This window comes from Macrobrachium nipponense, chromosome 1 (genome assembly GCF_015104395.2).
Source record: "Macrobrachium nipponense isolate FS-2020 chromosome 1, ASM1510439v2, whole genome shotgun sequence".
Classification (NCBI taxonomy): domain Eukaryota; kingdom Metazoa; phylum Arthropoda; class Malacostraca; order Decapoda; family Palaemonidae; genus Macrobrachium; species Macrobrachium nipponense.
This window is the reverse complement of record NC_087200.1, coordinates 132,154,077-132,179,072: the sequence shown is the minus strand read 5'-3', so window position 1 is coordinate 132,179,072 and position 24,996 is coordinate 132,154,077. Positions and strand designations below refer to the sequence as shown.

General features: G+C 37.0%; 1 long non-coding RNA gene across 2 annotated transcripts in view; it reads left to right on the top strand.

Moving 5' to 3' along the window:
* Window positions 1–2,157: 2,157 nt before the first annotated feature.
* The window catches only part of LOC135219637 (uncharacterized), a 29,004-nt gene continuing 6,165 nt past the window's right edge, over window positions 2,158–24,996 (top strand). Inside the window, exons 1-3 of one of the 2 annotated variants that reach the window (XR_010315475.1) lie at window positions 2,158–2,313; window positions 8,025–8,101; window positions 9,679–10,096. This is a non-coding gene — a long non-coding RNA (uncharacterized LOC135219637). Of the gene's footprint in view, window positions 2,314–8,024; window positions 8,102–9,678; window positions 10,097–24,996 lie in introns of those variants that run through there. The other variant, XR_010315474.1, reaches the window with a different exon arrangement.

Here is a 24,996-nt window from a genome sequence, read left to right as displayed (position 1 = left end):
TACTGGGCTTCTTTCTTGTCTGTATTCATGGTAAGCCATGAAAGAAAATTGACTAGATCTTTTTCTACATTTTCAGAGAAATTAGAGTCAACACTTCCTACTACGTGTCTATAAATGGTATTCAATTGATGTATTGGATGTTTTTTTTTTCCACTGATGTAAAATTGTCGTTACTTTTTTTTATTGGTGTAAAAGTGTCGTCACAGAACTGATATTTTTTAATTTCTCATATCTATGTATTGTATATTTTCAAAGTCACTATTTTCTAAGTTTTTTCTGACTAATTATTATTCAGCTGTCTAAGTTCGGATTTTACTTCTATCTTTGTCCTATTCTGTATGTTCATGATCATCTTTTTCCATAGTTATTTCCATTTTGGGGTAATGTTTATACACAGAAGGTTCCCAAATATTACTATTTTCTTCATAGGAGATTCTCCTATTCCTCCTCGTATTGTGACAATAGCTGTAGCCTACTTTTTGTGGCACCTCCTATTTCCAATATACCCCATTTTCAATTCTTTGTAATTTTTTTGTTTCTTATTCTCTTGAATTCAGTACATTGGTGTCATACAGAAATAACGGAAGTGCATTATACTTCCGAAATGCTTTCCTATCATTGCTTTGTTGCAGCTCTTCTCTATGACTATGTATGTTAGGCTTGCTTATTTCGAGCCTTTTCAAGCATGACCTTTTTTGGCGTTTTAAATATATTCATTTGACTCTAGTTTAATACAAGGAAGTTTAATTTTCCACCTTTCCGATTCCTTCCTTGTTCTCTGGTCTGCCTTTCATATTCAATATTAAGATTTTATTCTATCTTAATTTCCAATTCACACTTTATACCTGTTTCTGTTAAAAGGAGTTTATTTTGTTCTTCATCTTTTATACTTTCTGCTACCAGCAAAGAATAAAATTTCTATTTTTGCAAACTCATTTTTAAATCATTTTCCTTCTTCTTCAATATTTTATTATTAGATATGTTATCTGTTTAGACAGCGATGGTCCTGAGATTCCTTGTCTTATTCTTCTTGTAATTTATCTTTCTGGTTTTACTTGAAACTTTCCATTGTCTCCCATATATATGTTTGTAATTACATCTATGACCATAGAATTAAAGTTATAGAATACACCCTACGGTTATAGATGTAATTACAAACATAAATATTGGAGACAAGAGTAAGTTAAATTACAAGAAGAATAAGACAAGGATATTCAGGATCATCACTGTCTAAACAAATAACATATTTACTAATAAAATATTGAAGAGGAAGGAAAATGATTTAAAAATTAGTTAGCAAAAATAGGAATTTTATTTTTTGCTGGTGATGCCTTCATGACAGCAGAAAGTATAAAAGATGAAGAACAAATTAAACACCTTTTAACAGTGACAGGTAAAAAGTGTGAATTAGAAATTAAGATAAAATAATGTCTTAATATTCAATACGAAAGGCAAACCAGAGAACATCGAAGGAATCGGAAATGTGGAAAATATAACTTATTTGTTTTGAACAAGACAGTCAAACGAATATATTTAAAACATTCAGGCATAAGCTTTACTTTCACCATAAAAACTTTTATAGCTCTTAGGAATTACCTTTTGCTTCTTGTATCTTCAGCATTTTCATTTTTTCTTCCAACCAATAAAACTTTTTATCACCGAATTACTTGCTAAGACTAAATCATTGGTTTTCATGATTTAATTTCTTTTTCTAGTTCATCTTCATTTTGACCTAATTATCCATCCTCTTGCACAACTGACAGGCAACTGCACTTCACTTTTTTCGTGCCTGTCAAAGACTAATTCACCAATTATTTATCAAAATATCGCAGAATCAATTGCACTGCCACATAAGATGGGGAGAGAGAGAGAGAGAGAGAGAGAGAGAGAGAGAGAGAGAGAGAGAGAGACTCCTGACAATTGTCCATAAATGAAGACCACGAAGGAAACATAAGATTAACTTCAGCCAGGATTCACGTCATGACGTTTCCTCGCACTATTGGTTTTTATAAGGGAAACCGGCACAAGCCAGAAACAGCCGGAAAAGTCGCATAAAAAACCTACTTTGATTAGGCATGAAGCTGAGAAGACGGAGAAGAAGAAAAAGAAGGAAACTGTTTTTGTAACACCTTGGTTTCCCCAACATTTTGTTGTTTGAAAGTGAGGTTGGTTTAGTATTTATATTCACACGCAAAGGGAGCCGAGATCACAGAAGACCTTCACTCCTTAAAGAGGCAAGACATCCGAAGAATTGTTCCGAATCACTCCAGTGTAGTTGCTTTTCCTACGGCAAGAACTCTCAAAGATGGCAAGGTAAGGATTATCGATATGCTCATACATACATATATATATATATATATATATATATATATATATATATATAAATAAAATATAATATATATATATATATATATATATATATATAATATATATATATATAAATATTATATATATATATATATATAATCAGAGCTTCAACATTATCATTAGATTTGAAGGTTCCCTGTTTTATGACCATCAGTATATATTTAAAATTTCAAATAAAGCTTTCGCAGATTTTGTTTCCTTTAAGTGAGCATAATTTAAGTAGATTTATTTACATATTGTTACTGATTGAGCTAGCTGTATGTCAGCACGGGCTCTTGCTCATAAAGCAGCCCATAAGAATTAGTCTCAAAACTTTCACACAGGTCAATAGCTCATGCGAGCCGCAATGTAGTCCCGACTTCTTGGCAGATCGAGGAAGGGATTAATACAAGCATCCGTGTTTCTTCACAGAACAGAAATTTACATATGGATGGATACAAGATATCCGATTGACAATTATGTACATTACTGAAAAGCTGAAATAACCATGTACAAAATGATAATAATACATGGAAGGTGACAATAGCGGTGGTTGAGATGTTTGGGTTAAATACGTGAGAGAGAATGTGTTTTCTCTCCACCTTGTGACTTTTCCTCCGGCGTTACTTATCGCGGGAGAAAGCAGGTTTTGACAGTAGGCCTGCCACGTGGGCGCTACAATATAATGCTGTCAGCTCCCAAATGTTAACTAACTCGCCAAGATGGACTGAGTATATTCTAATTTACATGTTCTTCACACAGGTGCAAGCATCCACTCATATTTGTATATCAATATATATATATATATATATATATATCTATATATATATATATATATATACACGTCTCAAGTATAAAAGGCCCATGAAAATACTCTGGGTAATGACTAAGGACCATATTTCCATGGACCAACTTCCACCTATTTCAAGTAGTGAAAAGGTTGGATGTTGGTCCCACCGAAATATAGTCCTTAGCCTCTTATACTTGAGACTCATCCTGTTTTAAAAGAATAATTTACTTACATACACACACACACACACACACACACGCACACACACACACACATATATATATATATACATATAATATATATATATATATATAACTATATATATATATATATATCTTACCCCCGTTTTTTTTTTTTTACAAAACTACACAAACTGGAAAACCTTACCTGTTGACAGCAGGCGCCCTCTATCTGCAAACATGTCATCAGGCTATTAAGCTCACATAAATACAAAAATATACTATTTATTACCCAAAACAGATGAACATAAAATATAACAAAATGATTAATAAGTCATAGTGATAAAAACCTAAGTCTGACCCACAAAGAAACTATTAAGTTATCATTTCACTCCCAGACCCAAAATGTCAATTGTTTCATTGTATTAGTCAGGATAGAGAATCCCGTCTCTAATATCATGGAATAGAGCCCATCTGTAATAAAGATACATAACATAATATTAAGTAAAGAGATACACTTCACACTTCTCTCTTTTCAAATACAATATTAAGTAAAGAGATACATTTCACACTTCTCTCTTTCCAAAGCAATATTAAGTAAAGAGATACATTTCACACTTTTCTCTTTTCAAAGGCAACTGTTTCTAAGTCATTTAAAATATGTGCCATACCTTTATGATGGGGTTTTCTCCTGACACCTGGCGTTTACTCAACCGTCTTCTTTCATATCACAAAAGGAATGTGTCTTTCCACAAGTGCCTCGGTCGAATGTACATACTCAACACACCCCACTCTGTTTTTCTCATGCTTGCTGTTTCTGTACCATACAGCATTGCTGTTCTTACCACCATCTTGTGAAATTTTCCTTTTAACTTAAGCGGTACTCTTTTGTCACAAAAAACTCCAGAGGCCGCTCTCCAGTTGTTCCAGCCTGCCTGTACCCGATGTTTTACTTCTTCTTCCGTACTTCCTCTAGCATTAACAAAAGATCCCAAATACTTAAACTTATCAACTCTCTTTATTTGCTCTCCACCAAGCTGAATACTTTCTCTATCATCCCCTCAGTGGTGGTACACATATATTCTGTGTTAGATCTACTTATTCTCATTCCTTTGTCCTCCAGTACTTGTCTCCATCTTTCCTATTACATTTCCAGATCTTCCCTGCCCTCTGCACTCAGAACAATATCATCTGCATACAATATGTTCCATGGTACTGACTCCCTTACTTCCTCTATTAAAACATCCATCACTATGTTAAAGATAAATAGGCTCAGAGCCGACCCCTGGTGTAATCTTACTCTCACCTCAAAACCCACTGTCTCCCCAACACTGCTCCTCACTCTGGTAAATACATTTCGGTACATCTCTTGTATCAATCGCAGGTACTTCTCAGGCACCATCTTCTCCCTCAGACTCCTCCATACCTCTTGTCTCGGGACTCGGTCATAAGCCTTTTCAAGGTCAATGAATACCATATGTAGGTCCATTTGCCTTTCCCCGAATTTCTCCATTAGTTGCCTCAGACAAAATATACCATCTGTTGTTCCCCTTCCCTTCATAAATCCCATCTGCTCTTTACCTATTTGTACTTCTTCTCTCAGTCTAGCATCTATCATCCTTTCCAGTATCTTTATAGTGTGGGACATCAATTTAATGCCCCTATAATTACCACACTCTTGGACATCACCTTTCCCTTTAAAAATTGGGATCAATATACTCCCACGCCACTCATTTGGTATCTTTTCCCGTTCAAGGATCTTTATCATAAGATCTACGGTATATCCACTTCCTTCATCTCCTAATGCTTTCCATGCCTCCACAGGAGTCATGTCTGGTCCAGTTGCCTTCCCATTCTTTATCTTCTTCAGTGCATTAGTACCTCTTGCCTAGAAAACCTCATTACCATGCCAATGTTCGCTTGTCCATCCTCTCTTATTAGTCTATTATTTTCTTCATTCAACAACTGTTCGAAATATTCTTTCCATCTCTTTACAATGTCTTCTTCTTTTCTAAGTACTACACCATCTTGATCTTTTATTTGTTTGATATGTGTAATATCTTTGGTGCTCTTATTTCTAGCCTTTGATAGCTTGATCATCTTCTTTAATCCTTCCTTTGTCCCCAGCTCATTATACATCATAATCATACGACTTTGCTTTAGCGTTGGGCTACCACCTTTTTCACCACCTTGTTTTTCTCTCTGAACCTATCTCTGTCTTCCACTGACTGTGACTCTTCCCATAATTTCTTTGCCTCCTTCTTATCATTTACTACTTTCTCAATGTCTTCATCCCACCACCAACTCTCCTTTTCTTCCAATATGATACCAGATGTCTCCCCTAGCAGCTCCTTTCCATGACTTCTTAGTACTGCTGCATTTCGTGCCCACCATTCTTGAACATCTTCAATCCCTATATCAATATCCTCCCAAACCCTCCTCTTAAACTCTCTCTTCTTATCCCCTTCCTTCTCTAATTTGTACCATTTAATTTTCCTTATCCCTTTAGCTTTGGTTTTTCTTTCCCTTTTTAACTTCAAATCCATACATAGCATTCCGTGTTGGGGGGCTGCATGGTCGCCTGGAATAACTTTGCAGTTCTTGACCTCCACCAGCTTTATCCTTTAATACAAGAAGTAGTCTATCTGGGAGCATCTTCCCTCACTCCTATATGTTGTTAGGTGTTACCTTTTCTTCTTAATGAATGTGTTTACTATTGCCATGTCGAATGACACAGCAAAGTCCACTACACTCTCTCATTCTGGGTTTCTCTCCCCAATTCCATGGCCCCCATGTACCCGACCAATCGCCTCATTTTCACTTCCGACATGGCCATTCAAATCTTCCCCCGCTATCATCCTCTCATGTTCTTCCAGTTCTTGCATTATTCCATCCATGTCTCTCCAGAAATTTCCCTTTTCTTCTGTGCAACCAACTTGTGGTGCATATGCACTTATAATATTCAAAATCTCTCCTCCATAACATATCTTCAATCTGATGATACGGTCATTCTTTCTATGCACTTCTTTCACTAGACAGTACTATGCCAACTCCATTTCTACCTTGTTTATTTGCTCCACTATAGTATAGCTTATATCCATCACCCAACTCTTTAGCTTTATTTCCTTTCCATCGCGTTTCTTGCACACACATAACATCTACTTTCCTTTCTCTCATCAAGTCAGCCAATTCTCTACCTCTCCCAGTCATGGACCCAATATTATGCTGACATACTCTTAACCCAATGTGAGCTCGCTTCTTTAGCTGCACCCGCTCCTGATGCAGTAGCCCTCGCCTTATCACAGTTAGGGCGATGTCCCTGAGGTTTTGGCACAGATTTTTACAGCCGGATGCCCTTTCTGACACCATCCCTCCCTATTTATCCGGGCTTGGGACCGGCACCCATAAGTACTTGTTTGCCCCCCCAGGTGGCTAGGATATATATATATATATATATATATATATATATATATATATATATATATATATATATATATATATAAACTCCTCCGAACTTCGGCGTTGAAAGGCTTTTACTTCTCCTCGATTCTTATTTCGAACATTGAGGTTTTCAGAAAAAGGCAGAAAAAATACTGAGATATAAATAATTGAAATTATTTAGTTAGTATATATATATATATATATATATATATATATATATATAGTATGTATACACACACACACACATATATATATATAGACATACATATACATGTATATTATAGTATATTATCTTTAAATTACTATATATTATTATATATATTTATTATATTAATATATAATTAATAGATATCTATCTATACAACAATACATGTATATGTATATATATATATATATATATATATATATATATAATACTTATATATATATATATCTCATATATATACATATATATTTTACATGTATTAGTATATATATATCACATATATTTATGTATATATATATATATATATATATATACCTATATAGTATATATATACATATAATATATTTAACTAAATCCCAATTTAAATTATTTATATCCCCAATATTTTTTTTTCGTTTGGAGGATTTGGAAAACCAGTTATGGCTGCAGGTTTCATAGAAATGTACTTCCTCTCCTTATCATCAGTTCGAATCTTGGGAGGGAGTTTCGTCATAAATGTTCGTTTTTTGATTATCAAGGTTTCGAATGGAAGTGGTGAAAAGAAAAAGGAGAGAGCATGGATCAGAATGCTGTGAAGTGGTTCTTTCGTGAGGAGAAATGAAGAGCAATAGGCTGGTGGATAAAAAAACTGTATAACTCTCAAGTTGGGAAGCCAAAGAACTTGACAGTACTGAATAGAAGGCGATGGAGAGCACTGGAATGGAAGAGCTGATATCCAGAAAACATGAGAGTAATAGCAATACAAAAGGTGAATGGAGTGGTTTGTGTAGGTCATGTCCAACACTTTGCTGAAGCGCCTCTTGTGTCCATTATATAGTGGATGAAGTGTCATTTTCACTGAAATGTTAAAAATTAATAGATCTTAATGAATGTTTGCCACATTTCATATCATCCAAAACGAGAAAATTTTTTTTATAATGCTTTTAAAGTTTACTATCATGGATGTAAAATTAAACTTACAATCCATAATTTATAAGTAACATGAATTACAAGAAAGTATTTACTTATTGTATTAAGGTTACAATTGTACTCAATCGATTATCTTGTCTGTCTTTTTTTACAGGTTCCAAACGATGATGGTGTTCGCCTTTGTCGTCCTGTCGGTTTTCATAATTTCCGACACCACAGCACAGAAAGGAGGTAAAGTTTATAATAATAATAATAATAATAATAATAATAATAATAATAATAATAATAATAATAATAATAATAATAATAATAATAATAATTTGATTGACAAAGTCAAGAAGAAAGTATCACTCACTGATGTCGCAATACCATGGGACACCAGAGTTGAAGAGAAAGAGAAGGAAAAAATGGATAAGTATCAAGATCTGAAAATAGAAATAAGAAGGATATGAGATATGCCAGTGGAAATCGTACCCATAATCATAGGAGCACTAGGCACAATCCCAAGATCCCTGAAAAGGAATCTAGAAAAACTAGACGCTGAAGTAGCCCAGGACTCATGCAGAAGAGTGTGATCCTAGAAACGGCGCACATAGTACGAAAAGTGATGGACTCCTAAGGAGGCAGGATGCAACCCGGAACCCCACACTATAAATACCACCAAGTCGAATTGGAGGACTGTGATAGAGCAAAAAAAAAAAAAAAAAAAAAAAAAAAATAATGATAATAAAATAATAATGAGATAACAACCACCCAGTCAAATAGGATGACTGTGATAGACCAAAGAAGACCTTTTTCAAACATTGCAGTTAAAATTGATTGATGCATCAGCTGCGTTTCATTTGTTAAAAAGTATTTCCATTCATTCTTACATGTTATCTGTAGATATTTTAGCTAGATTTGCTCCAGCTAGAGCTCTCTAAATGTAAACAGCAGTGAGAGTGCTCTAGGTAGACCTAATCTCCGATTTCGGTAGAGTTGTTTTAGTCTAGCTAGTGTTGTAGTGGACAAGGGGGTTGAGAACATGTGCCGAGACTGCTCTAGATCTATTTGTGAACTTAAATAGATTTTTTCGATCTAGGGAGAGAACTGCTGTGCAACGTGGGTAAAATGACGTCCAGTGAAAATGGAAATGGGATAATGATCAGACAATGTCACTAATACGGCAATAAGAAAGATTCCCAGAACTCTGGGATATTTGTCGTTGGTGCATTACCGTAATAAAGAAAAGAAGGCAAGTGCTATAAAAGAAATACCAAAGACATCAAATACGTAGAAAGTTCGTATAGGATATGGCATCTTCAGCAACCAATTCTCTTAAAAGCTTTACATGTGCTCCTTCTTCATTTCGCCTGGCTATCCATTTTCTGACCCACACACTTCTCTTTCTCTCCAAATCCTTCATTATGACTAAGTAAGTACCTGACCTGCGACATCTCACCACACGCAAGTCTCGAGTCTGACTGAGACTTCCAGTGTACACTAACGGTAGAGCAGTCTCGGTATATTCAATCTACCACCACTCTACCGAAGCTCTAAGGAGAGCAAATTATGGTGTAATGTACACACGCTTTAGGGTAAGTCTCACTAGTGCATGCCAGGTCTAGCTAGATTTTTATCTACAGTATAAACAGAGAACAAGATATCTTAACAAAGATTGAATAAAGGTTATGCCAAATTATGCAGATGATGTAGCAATCAATTTCATCCTCAGTAATAACAATAATCTCTGATGCTCTATCCGTCATATTTTGACGCTTGAAAAATACTTCTTTTTAAAGGTACAGTCATTAACTTTTCATTTTCAGACGACGATGACTCACCACGACCACTAGGACATTGCTGGAGACTTTTAGTGGATTGCGACACTTACCCAGATCATGAATGCTGTGGGATCGGTGCGAACACACCCAGACCTAACCCTCCGCAACGTGGAAAATAGGAATTAATCATCGAACGAAAGAGGGCATTCCATCGGATCGCGAGAACCAGCCCAGTGCAGTGAGGCAAAAGGATGGATGTCAGCTGAATAATTACCGTTTCATGAATAACTGAGGATTGTCGTCAATTCGTACGGAGGAAAAATATTGAAATTAACCAAATTAACTTTTACCTAAGTTGGGCAAATATCTGTTTCTTTTTTTAATATAGGAAATAAATATTGCTTTGATGTAAGGGAGATGAATAAAAGAGATAAATTCCTTTCAATAAAATTCTTCAATCTCATGAATCATTTCTTATTTATTCACAATATGATACGAATTTCCTTTTTTGTACTTCTTTCCCTAACGAAGTTAATAAGGAAATACGTAGAACGTTTAAGAAATCTCTTTGATTTAGCTAAACAGAGAAAAAAATAAATGAGTAAGTGTAAAATAAACAAACGGATTAGTGCAGACAGCACTTGGATGGGTGACCACCAAGAAATGATTCATACATGGGACAGGTTGTGCTTACAATACTACAGAAAAACATATTGATATTTGATTTGAATGTTGCTGTGGGATTTGTTTTATTTCTTGACAATATTGGACCAAATCTAATTCGTCTTCTTCACGGCGCGTGTTTATCCCCATATTTAAATATTCTTCGTCCATCGAAATATGGTTTATAGACCTTGGTTTTAAGGTTTTTTGGTAATCCTTAGGAAGAGCTCTGCACGAAGATATCTTTTAGGTTATTAATGAAATTTTTTTACTACACAATGTAGAAAAGGGTGGGTATGATGTAATGCGGGTCAGATAGCCCACACATATCAGCAAACAAACACACACACACATATATAGTTTATATATATATATGATATATATTATATATATATATATATATATATATATATATATATATATATATAGGTTTTTCCCACGAAGGAAATTGAAAAGCGAGGTAGCCAAGAACTTTCGGTCTAGCACGACCCTTTACTAAAGCATAACTGATCATACAGAGGAAAAACATAGTAAAAGTAGGCTTAATATCAAAACTGACATTACAAGATTAGCAATAATCGACCTTATTGCTAATCTTGTAATGTCGGTTTGGATATTAAGCCTACTTTTGCTATGTTTTTCCTCTGTATGATCAGTTATGCCTTAGTAAAGGGTCGTGCTAGACCAAAAGTTCTTGGCTACCTCGCTTTTCAATTTTCCTTCGTGGCAAAAACCTTTATTTATAAATAACATCAAGTTTTATATACTTCGTGATCAAGTTATTCATATATATGTATATATTTTTTATATATAATATATATATATATATATATATATATATATATAATATATATATATATATATAGATATATATAATATATATATATATATATATATTATAGATAATATATAGATTCGAATAGTAGAGAGGAAAAAAAAAACCATATAGACTTCACTTTTTCTAGCCCCGTTCCCCCCAAGGGGTGAAGCTAACCCCCTCTCCCCCCTCCTGATAAGCCCATGTACGTTACGTGAGGCCTAAAAAGGGCGGGGCAACCCCCCCAAATCCCCTGACCCCAAATTGACTCCATTTGTATTATAAGCTCATGTACGTACTTGAGCTCATATGGGGGGGGGGGGGATGGGGGGCGGGGGGCGTGGCCTCCCCGACCGCAAATTGACTCCATTTGTCTTACAAGCTCATTTTTGTTCATGAGCTCATATTAGGGGGAGTGGCCTACCCCCCGCCCCCGACCCCAAACAAAATAGACTACCAACTAGGTGATTATAAGCTGATATACGTAGATGAGGTGTAAAAGGAGGTGTGGCCACCCTTGACCCCAAATCGACTCCACATTATTGATGAGCTCATGTACGTACAGGAGGTCGAAAAGGTGGGTGGGGGCGTGGCCACCTGTAACTCTACGGGGATAAAACCAACATTTCAACCGCCCCCCCCCCCTCCACCACCGACACCAAATTGACTCCACTGTTCTACCCCTGTGACGTCACGTAACTCTACGGGAATCAAACTATTTTTTCAACCCCGACCCCAAATTGACTCCACCTTTCCTACCCCCCTGTGACGTCACGAAACTCTGCGGGAATAAAACCAACATTTTAACCCCCCACCACCGACCCCAAATTGACTCCACTGTTCTACCCCTGTGACGTCACGTAACTCTGCGGGAATAAAACCAACATTTTAACCCCCACCACCGACCCCAAATTGACTCACTGTTCTACCCTGTGACTCACGTAAATCTGCGGGAATAAAATAAAACCAACTTTTAATTTTAAACCCCCCACCACCGGACCCCAAATTGACTCCACTGTTCTACCCCTGTGACGTCACGTAACTCTACGGGAATAAAACCATTTTTCCAACCCCGACCCCAAATTGACTCCACCTTTCCTAACCCCCGTGACGTCACGTAACTCTACGGGAGTAAAACAATTTTTCAATCCGACCCCAAATTGACTCCACCTTTCCTACCCCCGTGACTTCATGTAACTCTACAGGAATAAAACCAACATTTCAACCCCCCCCCCACCACCGACCCCAAATTGACTCCACTGTTCTACCCCTGTGACGTCACGTAACTCTATGGGAATAAAACCATATTTTCAACCCCGACCCCAAATTGACTCCACTTTTCTACCTCCTGTGACGTCACATAACTCTGCGGGAATAAAACCATCTTTTCAACCCCCGACCCCAAATTGACTCCACCTTTCCTACCCCCCATGACGTCACATAACTTTACGGGAATAAAACCACCATTTAAACACCCCCCCCCCCACCCCAAATTGACTCCAGTTTTTACCCCGGTGACGTCACGTAACTCTACGGGAAACCCATCATTTCAACCCCCGACCCCAAATCGACTCCACCCTTATGCCCCCGTGATGTCACGTTAACTCTACGGGAATAAAACCACCCCACCCCGACCCCAAATAGACTCGGTTCACTGCTTTTTTGCGAATCATGTCCCCTTTAATTGTTTTCAACGTCGGGACGTTTACCTCCTCCTCCTCTAAAATCTCTAAATTTATATATGCACATCGCGAATATAGCCTCTATCGACTTCTCTCTCTCTCTCCAGCTATTCTTCGTGACATTCAGTATCTAAAATTTCCTTTTTTTTTCTCCTCTGTTTCTCCGGCTCGGCAGTGCGTACGTCATCCCTGACTTTGATAAAGTTTATTTTTACTCAGTATAGGGACTCACAGTCAGGTGTTTTGTAGTTACATACCCATGCCTTTGATAAGATTTATTTTCGGTTTCGAGTAGGATACTACCCGAACTTTTTCGTTATAAGTTATGACTCTTCTTACTACCTGACTTCCAATCTGAACATTCCGTCTTTTGAAATATTATAAATATTATCTCGTTACCCACTGATCTCTCCTGTGTAAATGGTGTACTGATAAAACCTCTTTAATTCCCTATAGTATATTCCTTATTATTTCACGGAGACTGGCGCAGTGTACGAAAAAAAAAACGGAACGCAAAGTCCGCACTTATACGAAATATCCGGTTGTATCTGTCTTTTAACTTCGTAAACGGTATATTCAGAATGATTACGCAGAAATCTGAAAAATCCTTGTAATTAAAATTCAGGCTCGATAGCGTAACTGTTTAAGGAGATAATCAAATTTCTGGGTTACCTTTCCACGTAAAAATATACCCAGAGACCTATATTATTAATACCCGAAGATGACTCTAAAGTGTTATATTTAAAGAATAAAGGTTTATTTCTACTTATATAAACCTGTCTACATCATTTAAGACGAATATTCCTAAAATATCTAATTAATGGCCCTAATGTGTCTCTAAAAGATCATTCTAATTCTCTAGTATCCATCTATTTCACCCTCTAACGTCGCACTGAAATATCCTATCTGAATCAATAATTGATAGAATATCTTCCGTATTCCCAAAAAGCTTACTATGTGAGGCTTTGCCACTGGCCCTGGCAATCTAATTGTTAACCTTGGAAATTTCGACCAGTAGCGAATCCTTCACATCCTCGGTCGTGAAACTAAAACAGAAAATATATCTCCCCCTTTAAAAGCGTTGTAAGTGATCATGTTTTCACGCCCGGCCCCGATTGCTTTCTGCGTTTCGTAAGATAATTGCGTTATTCTTCCGGGGAATGTACTCTTGAATATTATATGTAGTGTCCCTGTTAATAGTGATACGTATATTTACTTAACTCGCAGTGTTCGAAATATAACCCGTTCCTAGCATATGTTGATGATGCCTTTGCCCTTTTTATATGTAATTATGATGCTGACTCCTTTCTTGAGTTTATAAATATACAACATTCCAACGTTAAGTTTACCCTGGAAAAAGAAAATGAAAATCAACTTTCTTTTTTAGACGTCCTTGTTTTAAGACAAAATAATATTTTTAACACCACGATTTTTAGGAAAAGAACGTTCACGGGCTTAGGGTCAAATTTTTATAGTTTCGGTTCTTTTAATTTTAAAATTAATTCTGTTTTTACTCTCCTCCACAGGGCTCTTACGCTAACTTCTGATTGGTTTCTGTTCCAAGATGAGATCGCCTTTTTATGCAAATATTTTAAAGAAAACTGCTTCCCATCTGAACTGGTCTTTAAGACACTTCGCTTGCTTTTAGACAAGTACTTCTCCCTAAGAATTACAAATTTTAATGTTCCTAAATTGAATTTTTATGCTAAGTTCCCTTTTTTATTAGATGATACTTTTAGGAATACATTTTCCCAACATATCCAAAATAAGTTTGGAGCTATTAAGGTTCATTTGATTCCCATTAATCCTGTTACCATTGGGTCATTATTCAAGTTTAAAGATCGTTTGTGCCCTTATATGTCCTCCGGGTGTGTGTATAGTTATAATTGTCCTGAATGTAATTTAGGAACTTATATTGGATCCACCAAGAGGCTTCTGGAGGTACGCATAGATTCAAATCGTGGAGTAAGTTAGGACAGGCAGCAAAATTGCAAACCCAGAGTTTTCTAATATTAGAAATCATTCGAAAATATGTAAAACCTCCATTGAAAACAAGGACTTTACAGTTGTAGGACGAGCTTCCAACTGCCACGATTTGACAATCTTAGAATCGTTAATGATCAAACGACTCGTCCCCTTGTTGAACAGCCAAACCTCTGCCGGCACACTGTACCTCTCTTAGTTTCTTCCTTTTATCTCCAGTCTTGGCATTGCCGCTGAATAGGTTGGTCCAGTTTTACTTTACTTGAATATTTCTTATTAATTATTTTTTTCGTGTTTTATTTTTTTAACTTATTTTAATAATTTCTTGTCCTGTTTAGTTTACGTTTTTTTGTTTTTAAAGGTGTCCTTTTAGTCTTTTTAATATTTTAAGTTTTTAATCATTTTGCAACTTTTAAATTTCAAATTCTTAGCTTTATTGTAATTTATTTTATGTTATCTATTTTGTACAGCCCTCGAAAATGTAATGAAGACAATACGAAACGTCGGGAATAAATTTAGCAAGTCTTTATGTCCTTCTCCTCATTGATGTATATATATATATATATATATATATATATATATATATATATATATATCCGCCGAATAATTCGCATTTAATACTTTCTAGTATTTTTAATGTGTTTTTACAACAACCGTTTAAATAGAAAACGAATAGAGAGAGAGAGGGAAAAAAAAAAAACCTTTCCAACCCAGCTTCGAACTGAGGTTAGTTGGGTTCAGTTTAAGAACCAGTTATGGTTGTAGCTCCATATCAGTGCGATTACCCTTCCTAACCTCAGTTTGAATCTGGTGCGAGAAAGTTTCTTCATTGGCTTTCATATTACGATAATGAATGTTTTTAATTGGAACTTATGTAACAGGGTGACAGTATTTATCAGAAACCTTTGGGATACTTCTTTTTCGTTCAAAGAACGCAGGCCGATAGGCTGGTGAATAAAAAAATGTATAACTCCGAAGTTGGGAAGACAAAGACCTTGACAGTACTGTATATGAGGGGATGGAGAGGCACTGGAATGGAAGAGCTCATATCCAGAAAACATGAGAGTCATTGCAATACAAAAGATGAATGGTGTGGTTTGAGTAGGTCATGTCCAACACTTTACTGAAGTGCCTCTTGTGTCTTTTGTATGGTTAATGAAAAGTGTCATTTTCACTGAAAAGGTAAAAGTTAAGAGATTTTAATGAATGTTTGAAACATTTATTATCATCCCAACCAAAAGAAAGAAAGAAAAAAAAAAAAAAACTCCGCTGTCGCAGTTTATGGAGTTGAAATGATTTAGCAAAATTTTCTTATAATGCTTTTAACGGTTACTTTCGGTAGCATGTATGTAAAATCCTAATTTTTACATAGCATGAATTACAGGAAAATCTTTACTTATTACATATAGCAGAGAGAGAGAGAGAGAGAGAGAGAGAGAGAGAGATTTCATAATCTGTCGCAAACAGATTACAACAATTTTACTTAACTGATTTCCTGGTGTGTGTCTTTTTTTTTTTACTGGTTCCCAAAGATGAAGGTGTTCTCCCTTCTCGTCCTGTATGTTTTTACGGTTTCCTACATCACACCCAGAAAGAAGGTAAAGTTTATAATAATAATAATAGCAACAATGATAATATATAATAACAATAATATATGTAGATACAAGACCCTTTTTCAAGAGTGTAGTATTGAAGGTAATATTTGTATCAGCTGAATTCAGTCTCTATAGAGTTTTTTTTTTCTATCTTTCTGATGGATGTTTCATGGTTACTGCATCCTGCCACTTTATTAGGCCGATGTTTGTCTTTCTTGGAGAGAAAAGAACAGACTATGTAAGCTCCTCAATAATAATAATAATAATAATAATAATAATAATAAGATCCCTGAAAAGGAATCTAGAAAAACTAGACGCTGAAGTAGCTCCAGGACTCATGCAGAAGAGTGTGTTCCTAGAAACGGCGCACATAGTATGAAAAGTGATGGACTCCTAAGGAGGCAGGATGCAACCCGGAACCCCACACTATAAATACCACCCAGTCGAATTGGAGGACTGTGATAGAGCAAAAAAAAAAAAATAAATAAATAAATAATAATAATAATAATAATAATAATAATAAGCATAATAATAATAATAATAATAAGTGACGGATATGCTTTCCCTTCACTGAATTTTTTTTTCGGTCTATCACAGCCCTCCGATTCGACTGGGTGGTATTTATGGTGTGGGGTTCCGCGTTGTATCCTCCTTCCTTAGGAGTCCAACACTCTTCTTACTATGTGCGCCGTTTCTAGTATCACACACTTCTGCATGAGTCCTGGAGCTACTTCAGCCTCTAGTTTTTCTAGATTCCTTTTCAGGGATCTTGGGATCATGCCTAGTGTTCCTATGATTATGGGTACAATTTCCACTGGCATATCCCATATCCTTCTTATTTCTATTTTCAGGTCTTGATACTTATCCATTTTTTCCTTCTCTTTCTCTTCAACTCTGGTGTCCCGTGGTATTGCGACATCAATGAGTGATACTTTCTTCTTGATTTTGTCAACGTCACGTCTGGTCTATTGGTATATATCACCCTATTTGTTCTGATACCATAGTCCCAGAGGATCTTTGCATCATCGTCTTCGATCGCTCCTTCAGGTTGGTGCTCGTACCACTTATTACTGCAAGGTAGCTGATGTTTCTTACAGGGGCTCCAGTGGAGGACTTTTGCCACTGAATCATGCCTTTTTGTACTGGTTCTGTGCAAGTGCCGGACATTCGCTTGCTATGTGGTTTATGGTTTCATTTTTCGTATTGCACTTCCTACATATGGGAGAGATGTTTTTTCCATCTATCGTTCTTTGAACATATCTGGTTCTTAGGGCCTTATCTTGTGCCGCTGTTATCATTCCTTCAGTTTCCTTCTTGAACTCTCCCCTCTGTAACCATTGCCATGTGTCATCGCTGGCTAATTCTTTAGTCTGTCTCATGTATTGTCCGTGCATTGGTTTGTTGTGCCATTCCTCTGTCTTGTTTGTCACTCTCCTGTCTCTGTATATGTCTGGGTCTTCGTCTACTTTTATCAGTCCTTCTTCCCATGCACTCTTGAGCCACTCGTCTTCACTGATTTTCAGACATTGCTCCAGTGCTCTGTTCTCGATGTTGACGCAGTCCTCTATAGTTAGCAGTCCTCTCCCTCCTTACTTTCGTGTTATGTATAGTCTGTCCGTATTTGCTCTTGGGTGTAGTGCTTTGTGTATTATCATATGTTTCCTAGTTTTCTAGTCTATGCTGCGGAGTTCTGCCTTTGTCCATTCCACTATTCCTGCGCTGTATATCTGGTTACTGGCATTGCCCATGTGTTTATGGTTTTTATCATATTTCCGGCGTTGAATTTTGACTTGAGTATCGCCTTGAGTCTCTGCATATATTCCTTCCTTATCGTGTCCTTCATCACTTGGTTTTTTATATCCCCTCCTTCCATTATTCCCAGGTATTTGTATCCCGTCTCATCTATGTGTTTGATGTTGCTCCCATCTCATAGCTTTATCCTTTCAGTCCTTGTTACTTTGCCCTTTTGTATGTTGACTAAGGCATATTTTTCTATTCCAAACTCCATCCTGATGTCCCCAGATACAATCCTTACAGTCTGGATTAGGGTATCTATTTCCTTGATGCTCTTACCATACAGCTTGATGTCGTCCATGAACATAAGATGGTTAATTCTGTTGGCTCTTTCCTAGAGTTGGTACCCAGCATCCATCTTCTGCAGTACTTTTGTCATGGGAATCATGGCTACTACGAAGAGTAGTGGGGACAGTGAGTCGCTCTGGATGATCCGTTCTCCTAATATTAACCTCTGCTAGTCTTATTCCAGAGCTTGTAAGTTTTGTATTTCAGCTGCGCATTGTATTTTTGAGGAAGCTGATGGTGTTTTCTTCTGCCCCATATATTTTCAGGCATTCTATTAGCCATGTGTGTGGTATCATGTCGAAGGCTTTCTTATAGTCAATCCATGCCATGCTTAGGTTGGTTTTCCTTCTCCTACTGTTCTTCATTACCATTTTGTCTACCAGGATCTGGTCTTTTGTGCCCTTACACTTCCTTCTGCAGCGTTTCTGTTGGTGGGGGATGGGGTTTGTCTCCTCTAGGTAGTTGTATGGCCTTTCACTGATGATACCTGTTCGTAACTTCCACAATATTGGTAGGCAGGTGATAGGCCTGTAGTTACTGGCTATATTTCCCTTACTCTTGTCTTTTAGTATTAAGTATGTTCTTCCTGTGGTCATCTAATTGGGCGCAGGGTGATTTGTGATTATTGTTATTATTATTATTATTATTATTATTATTATTGTACTTAGGAAGCAGACTACACTTGTAGAGATTCTTCTCTATTTTATGAGTAGTAGCTTTTTCCGTGCTACTTAAACAGGCTAGTAGAGCGCCTATAGAGGTCATGATCAAATACAGTGTCAAAATAGGTGTATATATTTGAATTTTACAGATAAACTATGATACCATAGTCATCAAAGTCATTAACAATCGATTTTGTCTCTCTCTCTGTCTCTATCTTTCTTAAAGCGAGCTTTCGTCTTGAGCTGCCAGACATCCTTGGGCTGGGAAGCTGAGGGTGGACTGATCTTGGTGTGTTTGTTGTTGTATTGAGCGAACACGAACGGGCCTTTCCTTTGTTCGGCCCGTAGGTGGTATTCTTGGTGTGGTGTCCATCCTCCTTATATTTGGGGTTGACAACAGGGGGTCTGCCCCATGCTAATCTCCTATTGGCTGGTGGCGGTAAGTCTTCGTTTTCATTGGTGGGTACCTCTTTCAGGGGCGTTGTTTTCTGTAGAGTTGTCGTGATCGGTGGTGTCATGTCTTCTCATACTCGTAGGAAGGACCAATTCTTCCTGCGTCGTATTCAGTGTAGGTTTTATTTGCTGGATGAGATGCGCCTCCAGCAGGTGCAACCGATGGGTATCTACCTATGATCTTCGTGTTCTGTATGATGATATCCCGGGAGATGGCCTCTTGATGTTTGGTGCGGGCGTGATTCTTGATAGCCTTCTCTTCGGCGTGGCATGAGTCTCTTCAACAGGCGCATGGCAGTCATACCTACGTAGGCGCCGCTGCATTCGCGGACTGGGCATGTATACTGGTACACTACATGCGTCTGCTTCAGGGGGTCTTGTACCTGTGGAGAGGAGTTATTTTCATAATAAGGTCGCGCATCCTCTGATTCTGTTAATAATTGTTTAAGTCGATATTCTTGGTGTCGTCGGTCAGGGATACATTTTTGGCAATAATTTTCTTAATGGAGTCCTCTTCTTCACGGTAATGGGAACTCATGAAGGCTTTGTAATACAGCTTAATATTATCCTGGGGGTGGGGCTGTGGGCTCTCACTACCGTACCATTTCTCCAGGGCTGTGTGGACTTCCTTACTTGTTAATTTATTTGAATATCCGTTATTCACAAGTACTTGGGAGGCGCGGTCGAGTTCCTGGTGAGTGTCCTGCCAGGTCGAGTAGTGGTAGAGGGCTCTCCTGACAAAGGCCCTGACGGTGGTGCTTTTGAATCTGGCGAGACACTCTCTGTTACCGTTGAGGAACCGTGGCCAGATGTTCCGCCAGGAGGACAGTCTGGCGATAGGCTCCCCACTGGAGGTCCTCTTCGCTAACTTTTATATGGGCACCGTGGAGGAACGGGTCTTTGCCAGGACGCAGCAACCCCGCAGACATGGACGTTATATTAACGAAATCTTTGTGCAAGTCGACACCGAGGATGAGGTAGAAGCCCTCCGTCAAGTATTTCAGCAGTGCAGTGTGCTGAATTACACAGTTGAATACAGCTCCAATAATCGGCTCCCCTTCCACGACGTCCTTGTAAGCAAGACGGAAGACGGTCTCCGTACTTTCGTCTACACAAAGAAGACTAATCTAGGACTTTGCCCCACCGGTGACAGCGAGTGCCCCGCCAGATTCAAAAGCACCACCGTCAGGGCCTTCGTCAGGAGAGCCCTCTCCCACTGCCCGACCTGGCAGGACACTCACCAGGAACTCGACCGCGCCTCCCAAGTACTTGTGAATAACGGATATTCAAATAAATTAATAAATAAGGAAGTCCACACAGCCCTGGAGAAATCAAGCTGTATTACAAAGCCTTCATGAGTTCTCATTACCGTGAAGAAGAGGATTCCATTAAGAAAATTATTTCTGAAAATGTATCCCTGACCGACGACACCAAGAATATCGACTTAATCATATAGCCTACTACCAGAATCGGAGGACGCGCGACTTTAATATAGAAAATAACCCCTCTTGTATTAATTTATTATTCATCACGTTTCATATTTTCTTGAGTCAGCTATTATAATATGTATATGTATATATATATATATATATATATATATATATATATATATATATATATAATATATATATATATATATATATATATATATATATATATGTATATATATAATATATATTATATATATATATATATATATATATATATATATATATATATATAATGTGTGTGTGTGCGTGCATGTGTGTAGAACATTTTGTGGTAGAAATGATACTTGGGTTATAACCTACAGATGTCAAACTGACTGGGTAAGTATAGACGTGGGTATCAGACAAGGTTGTGTCTACAAGGCATTTTAATATTTTTGTGGGTGAACTTATGTGACAGGTCAGGTTAAAGAAATTTATATGCAAGTCAAAAGTTGTGGGATAAGAAAAAAACTCTGTGAAAGGAGTATGGTATAGTTAATATTTGCAGATGATACAGCAGTGTTTAGGGATAGTAAAGAGGAACAGCTGAAACTAGTGAAAGAGTGAAAGTGTTGCCAGAGGAAAAATTATGAGTAGATGAGAGCGGGAGTAAGGTTTTTTTTTATTGGAGCAAATGAAACCAAGGAAATGGAACATTTTATGTTATTATGGATGGTTGGAAAATGGATGTTGCTGATTTGGTCTTTTCGAATTAATTATGTGTGTACGAGGCAAAAACCTTTGGATGTCTACAGAAGCCAAAGTAGCAATGTATGTAAGGGCCTTTTCGTGAAATCTCGGAAGTAAATTGTAGAGGTTAATTATGAATGAAAGAAATAATGAACATGTTAAGGTGAACTATTTGTTCAGTATACAGGATATAAGAAGAAATGATATGGGGAGAAATGTAGAGAAACGTAGACGTAGTATCTTCAAAGGTTTTAAATCTTGCTTAAGCAGCAGAGTCAGGGGATGGATTATTGTTGTCATGCAAAGGCCTTCAGGCCGGACATGTGATCAGCAGCCAACTCCCACCTCAACCCATACCAGGGCATAGGTGAACCAGACAGTTGGCTGCTGATGATTCACTAGATCCACCTATGGGGACTAAACACCATGTCCCTATACACACACACACACGCACACTCTACATACATAAATATATATATATATTATATATATATATATATAGTATATGTTATATATATATATATATATATATATATATATATATATATATATATATATATATATATATATATATATATATATATATATATATATATATATATATCTTTATATATATATATATATATATATATATATATATATATATATATATATATAATATATATATCATATATACACACACACACACACACACACATATATATATATATATATATATATATATATATATATTATATATATAATATATATATATATATATATATATATTTATATATATATATATATATATATATATATAAGCAAATACCACGTTCTCACTTAACCCACAAAGGAATATAAAAAACTTAGGTATAAAGGTATTATTGAATGTCTCAGAAAGTCTATGAATGATAATACATAAACACCTGTTTTTAACCAGGCAGCAAAAACAGGATATTCCCCGTCAAAGCTACAAATAACAGAACTCACTCTAGGAAAATTCTTCGGGACACCAGTTCCTGCTTCAGGTAACTGGTTATAATTTTTTTTAAGACGATAATAATATCTGACCGGGTCCGGAGACTTATATTTTGCATGAACTCTCACACGTAAACATTCGGACGTACATATGTGTGTGTATATATATATATATATATATATATATATATATATATATATATATATATATATAGTATATATAACATATATATATATATAGATAGATGTAATTGTGCATCACTGTGCCGTGGCCAGAATTAAAAAAAGCAACAATATTGTGAGAAGGTTAAAAAACAGGGAGCTTTCGACCGTTTCTTTAACGGTCCTTCTCAGCCAGCTGAATAAAAAAATACCTTGTTTTCTTAAAAAGAAAAATTGAAAAAAGATTTTGCGGCAGCATTCCAGAAAACCATTGCACAACTTTCGGCGTGAATATAGTGGTCATGTGATGGCTGTTTCCCGTATCGAACCAAAACATTGCGATCTTCTTAACGGCTGTCTCTCGACCGTACGGTGCTCAGTACTGGTAACTATGTGATTCGTGGGTGCTGAACGACCTTCAGCATCGGTGCCTGTTGTTTCTGCGACAACTGCCACCACTTCGACAACCTGTGCGGGGAGAGATGATGGAGATGAGCAGGCACCGATGCTGAAAGTCGCTCACCACCCAAGAATCACCTATACTCTGTTTTTTTTCATCTGTCCATCCGCCTGTGGTGGTTTTGTATGGTAACACTGCGTCCCGGGCTTTAGATAGTTACGCTATGTGTAGGCTTTAGGTAATAAAGTGTTTTAATAATATACTGGATGCGAATTACACCGTTAATATTCGAAATAAGATGTTCAGAAGTATATCTTAGTTTTTTACCAGACCACTGAGCTGATTAACAGCTCTCCTAGGCTGGCCCGAAGGATTAGATATTTTTACGTGGCTAGGAAACCCCAATTGGTTACCTTAGCAACGGGACCTACAGCTTATTGTGGGATCCGAACCACACTAAATCGAGAAATGAACTTCTATCACCAGAAATAAATTTCTCTGATTCCGCGTTGACCGAGCTGGGAATCGAACCTGGACCGACCGGATTGGCAGCCCAGCTCGAAACCACCTCGTCCAGCGTGGAACTAATAAGATGTTACTATAATCGTTGAATGTAAGCTGAATGTAACTATCTAAAGCCCGGGACGCAGTGTTACCATACAAAAACACCACAGGCGGATGGACAGATGGAAAAAAACAGAGTATAGTCACTAGTAATGAGCACCGTGCGATCGAGAGATAGCCGTTAATTAAGATGAACACAACGTTTGGCTCACAGATATGGTGAATAAAAAAACCTGACTTGACTGCTATATTCACGGCGAAAGTTGTTCGATGGTTTTTCTGTACTCGCAAAAATAGTTTCAATTTGTTATTTTAAGAAAAGCAAGTATTTTTATTCAGCTGGCTGAAGAGGACCGTTGTGCAAATGGTCGAAAACTCCCTGTTTCTGAATTTTTTTGTATTACCAAAAATAGTCTCATATACATTATTGTGGCTTTTCACTCATATATGTGTATATATATAATTATATATATATATATATATATATATATATATGTGTATATATATATATATATATATTAATAATATATATATAATTGTAATATGTTTTCTTCATTTTTCTTCTGTGGGAGCTTTCTTGCTCACTAGTGTTGTGCTCTGTATTACGTTGTTCCCGGAAGATGCGTTGAAAATACTTCAAGAAAGTTCTTGTATATGTATATAGTAAGTATATATACATACATATATATAGAAACATATATTTTGAGAGGGAGAGAAACTATAATCGTGAATAAGAAAATTCGAACTCTGGATGTCCGCCTAACCTAACACAGGGCGCTGAGAATATATCTACCTGTGGGGGAATGCTTAACTGGACCCACACCTAATTTTAGTTAGGGCACTGTGAACCAAAATGATAGGGTTGCCTCCTAGCTCAACCTAACCTAGGGTGCCAGGGCCTTACCTAGACGGAGGGGGTTTAGGGCTTACCCTCCTAGACCCACCACTTTGCCTAGCCATGAACTCCTGTTCCTCACCTGGCCCAACACTGTACATATTCAAGGTTACCACGTCTTCACTTTTATTTGTGCACAATGTTACCTTAAAAGCATTCAGTAAGCCTTGCCTTAATCAAAAGCAGAACTTGCGGAAGTATCATGGACATGCTAGAATACACTTCTTGTATTTCACTCTTTTTGTAATTTCCCCCTATCCAAAAACCCGGTTTCCGACTGTGATCCTCA